Source organism: Limanda limanda, chromosome 1 (genome assembly GCF_963576545.1).
Source record: "Limanda limanda chromosome 1, fLimLim1.1, whole genome shotgun sequence".
Lineage (NCBI taxonomy): Eukaryota > Metazoa > Chordata > Actinopteri > Pleuronectiformes > Pleuronectidae > Limanda > Limanda limanda.
The window spans coordinates 28,280,223-28,285,351 of NC_083636.1; positions in this window are offsets into that span (position 1 = coordinate 28,280,223).

The window sequence follows — 5,129 nt, forward strand, 5'->3', positions numbered from 1 at the left end:
CATGGATGAAACAAAAGCTTCTGGCTCTTTTTGTGAGCCGAGCTGATGCTTCGTAGGACGCTCAGCCGAGCAGTAAGGCTCAGTCAGCAGGGTTCTCCTTGTGCTCCTCTCAGCCTCCTTCGCCTTTCGTCTCTGCTGCCTACCAGACTGACACCTAAAGTGGCACTAATTGGCATGGGCTCTGACAGCTATCCAGTGTGCCTGTGAAACTTTTAATGACACGTCTTACGCCCAGCAGCATCCAGACTATCAGCCTGTAAAAATATACTCAAGCTTGCAGTATGTTCCTCCTTGCTTTCCCCCCCATTTCTTATGCGCCTTCTTTCTCTCCCTGTTGCACAAATACACACATACATGCACACACTAATGTCGTGTCACCCATGGAAGCACAGATGGGTGCAGTCTGGCAGATTACTCATAGAACTAATCATTTATTTGTGTGACTTCTGGACTGATTGGGAATTATGAAAGAATAGAACATGCTTATGAAATGCAATTAAACTCTTATTTCCCAGAGCATGCAATATAATCTGTATTATGTTTTGTGTCTGAAACATGAAGCCTAATGTGTCTTTATATTCTTTTTAAAGCCTTAATCTAGATATCAGTGTTGCTCCATTGCAAGGTTGTGTGCACCGCAGAAGAGAATATCACATTTATCTTCTGGAATATTACATTTAAAAGATGTTCCTCTGCCTCATACACGTTGCGCTTATCATCAATCATGTGTGAGCTCACTTGGGCATGCATGTGCATACAGGCCCATTAACACACAAACAAGGATGCACACATGCAAAGTCATGCACACAAATGCATACTGCCTATGCTCGAGCACATACGAGCGAGAGCACTCAGAAGGAGGAAATGTAAAAAGAGACTTGGCCTAATTATTTTTTGCTCTGTCTTCCTCCGTCGGCTCCTCCTCTAATACCCAAGTTGTCTTTAATCGAGCTTTCATACTCCCACGTTCTCAATATCGCCCTCAAAGTTTTAGCACTCTGCAGCAGCCTGTGTCAGTCACTTAAGCCTCTCGCAGCTTCTCCCACTTTCTTTTTCTTCAGTGCTACACACAGATAGTGGAGCCGAAAGCCAAGTTTTTGCAGCACGAGATTAAATCCAGTCAGCAAAAGGGCTGCGGATGTTATCTCAAACATTTCATATTCTCTCCCTCCCCGTGGACAAGAGCAGAAAAACTGTCGGGCATTTTCCCCCACATTGGGACCGACTTTCTATATACTTATGCTTTGCCGTATATGAGGGTGCAAATAATTCCATCTCATGAGATGAGGGGGTTGTTGAAGGAGAGGGAGACATGAGTAAGCAGTGCAGGGGAAATGGAATTTAGAGAGAAAAAGCAGAAACGCAAGAGGGAGAGGATGATGGAGGAGAAGCAAGAGGTCTTCAATCCACCACAGGTGCTTAAATTACCTCCTCCCTCCTCCCTGGCCTTGGTTCATTCCGTAGCAAATAAGAGCAGCTGGAAATTGTGAGGGAACACCATCTTTCTTTTCTCTGGCTCCAGACTTTACATTAAGCCTGCTCTGTGGCATTACTACCCTGGAGTCCCTGAAGACAGTAATAGGAAGCAAAGAGCTGTCTACGAGGGGTCACCTTGTGGCTGCTTTGAAGCAGCTGGTGGTAAACAAGCCACGTGCAGCGTGTGTGAGTCCAGTCATAGCAATTATGAGTTAGCTATGGTGGATCAAGTATTCAGATCTATTACTGAAGTAAGAACGTAGTGATTAAACCATATAAAAAATATAGCAGCATAAAAAGCCCCTGTCAGTGTGTTATTTTCATGTTCCTGAATTATTGGTACGATTGCATCAGTGTATAAGCAGCATACAAATGATGTAACTTATTAACACAGAGATAATTTTAACTCCTTCATGAATATTCTATTCCAAAACAATACATTGTGTTTTGTATGTCTTATACTTTTGAATTCACTTATTAAGATTAAGTAGGTCACAATTGTATTCAAGCACAGCAAGTGAGCAAATAGTTGTGTTCCATCAAAAAAATATATACCAGTTCATAGGCTGTATTTCTGTGGTGCCTAGCCTCAAAATGGTCCCACTGAATTCATAAAACAGACCATAAATTACAGCACAATGTACAGACATTCCCATAGAGGCCTGGTATTCATGTTAAATGATGTTGTGACCTATCACTGGGCCCCAGAGTGGGCATCAGGCTGGACCCTCATAAATCCACAGGCCCCATGACCGGTGACACCATTCTCTAGTCCTGACCTAAACCTTAAACTGACCTAATGTACCTTTTTTAAAGCAAGATTTTGCAAACATGAGAATAATGACATCTCACCCTGTTAAATAGCATAAGTTCTGTTTAACATATATCAGTGTGATAAGAATAACCTAAATGACAGAAACCATCATGGGGAAAAAAAAAACTTATTTGATATGCACTGTGGATTTGTAATTACCATTTGTGGTTGCAGAGGCCACTGATGCTCAGCAAAAGTTATATACTCCATCTAAATATATAGTTTGTTAAAAACACAAGATAATTTCCAAAAATAGCTACACATTGTAGTTTTCCAAATATTGTATTTGTTGAACGCAATTTTGTACTGTGGATAAATATCCATCAATCAGTCATCTATACCATTTATCCTTTGAGGGTCGTGGAGGAGCTGAAGCCAATCCCTACTGACGTTGGGCAAGAAGCGAGGTGAATCCTGGGAACTGGACTCCAGTGTATCCAGAAAGACCCTGGCTGAACTGGGAATAGAACTGGGAAAGTATAAACCACTACACTACCGCGCCTCCCTGCTGAATATGTGAGACTAAACCACAGTTAAAATTTGATCCGACCAGAAGGAGGTTATTGTTGTTTGTTTTTGGTGAACAAAAATATACAAACCACCTGCATTATCCTGTGAATCCGCTCCGTAATCTGACAGCGTTTGACTCCAGTTCACGTTTGATTTCTTCTGTGCTTTCTGGGTGTATTCTCTTCAAACAGAATGACAGTCTTAAAATAAAACCTGTTGTCGAATCCCCGGTGTTGTGATAACATCATTGTTATGTGCATCACACTCATTCTGTGTGTTTACCGCAATCCTCTATTGTATTATTGATCCATAAATACCCAGGGTGTGAGCAGATTATGGATACGTCATGAACACATCCACACACTCACCAAAGAGGGAAAAAGTGAAAGTTGCAAGTTTCCAGAAGTCTGTTTTCTGTCTAAACCCATCTCAAATTCCACTGCCTGTGTGTCTTTCTAAATCTAGCCCCTCTGTCACACACTCCCCACATGTCTTCTTCTGTCTCTGCTTTTGCTCCTCCAGCAAGGACAGGAAGTATCGATTGTGATGGGCTCCTGACGACTTTGGATTTCATTCCAAAAGTCTTCAGAAAAATCTGCCGTTTGTCATGCATGATTTATTCCCTGTCTGTCCGACCAGGCAAATATGGCCATCGGGTGAATATGGATACAGTCTGTGTCTGTGATGCAGCAGCTGCGATGGGGGCTAAGCCATTAAACTGGTGCCTGGTGGGACCACCACGCAAGGATCAAGGTCAATCATTAAGCTCCTCTCACAACAATCTATAGATTACACTATATTGCTCTATTATGACAGCACTGAGACAATTCAAGCTAGGGTCATGCTGCTGGCCTCCTGAAAGGTACAGGAGGAAACATAATGTGTATTGCTCCATTCACTCAGACTATATACACATCAAATAAGGCTTATGACTGAGTATCAGGGCTGCATCAGAAAGTGGCAATCAAGTTGGATCATTATGAGACGAAATTGTTATTAAATGTGAGCAAAGTCCTGATCTTGCAAAATCAGGGTTGTAATTTAATGCAATAAAAGTTACTGCATTTTTAGCACATGAGTAGAAAGAAGAACCTGTGTTTCTCTTCTTCTGGATCCAAAATCGAAGTCTTGATACGTGTGATAATGTGATGCTGATGAGCCAAAAGTGTTTCATTATTTGTCACATCTTCACTAAAATATGTCTTAACAAAATGCTCCACATTCCTCATTGTAACGCAGGCTGAAGGGTAATCTTCTGATATTGTCCCTGCAAAATGGGACACAGCCTATAAATACAAATTTATATACTTGATTTGAAATGGGTCTAGGGATACAGAGACCTTCATCCTCATGACCAACAGTGAAGCCAACAACCTTGATTTAACATCAAACAGTTTTGGGCAGCCCTGCAAGTCAAAACCCACCAAAATAACATGTACACACGCCTGTAAACACACAGACATGCTTGTGGTAAATAGCACCGCTCGTACACACACATCTCACATTCCAAGCCGAACAGCTCTTTCTCCAATTCAAGCACATTTAATATCTCAAAGATCATTCTGCGATATTCACTGAGCTGTCAGACACAAACACGCGCATTAATATGTATAGGAATGACTTTCTGCTGCCAAGCTAGGGCCCTGTTTTCACCGTCTGCAGCCAGTGAGCTTTTGATCTGACTCCAAAGTTCCAGCTGGCTTTGAGGATGGAGGTCTCCCTCTACTTGGCCAACCTTTAAAGCCTCATGCTTAGTAATTAACACGAAGCACCTTCTACATCATATCACATTGGCTGCGGAGGGGAAAAAAAGAAGGAAAATATGTGAAACTCGGACCGGCGTCAACGTGAACATCACTATTTCAGTGTTTTGGTCTTATACAAGCAAAACGCTCACCAGTAACAGCTGTGACCTGCATGGATAAACCCCTTGTTTTGAATTGGAGGGTGGTTTGTTTGTTAGATGTGGTTATTTTGCTTCGTCCCTGTGTACCGTGTCATTATGGTGGGATAAGAATTGCATTTTGTGCTCGAGATGGAACATAATGTGTTTATCTGAGATCGATCGTGAGGCGAGGTTTAATATACAGTCCCTGGAGTGTGGGGAGGGGGGGGCAGTAATGACACTGGAGGGGAATAAAAGTACTGATTTTTTTTTTTGGGGGGGGGATAGAAAGCCAGGAATGAGAAGAAGAGGAGGGGTGGGGAGGAGGACAGTGAAAACGCTGAAACATAAAGAGCGAGGGGGGATGAATAGGGAGGTGTAAAGCTCTGAGGAAAGCTGTTGGATTAATAGCTAACAGAAATTCTACACAAATACCACTCGAAT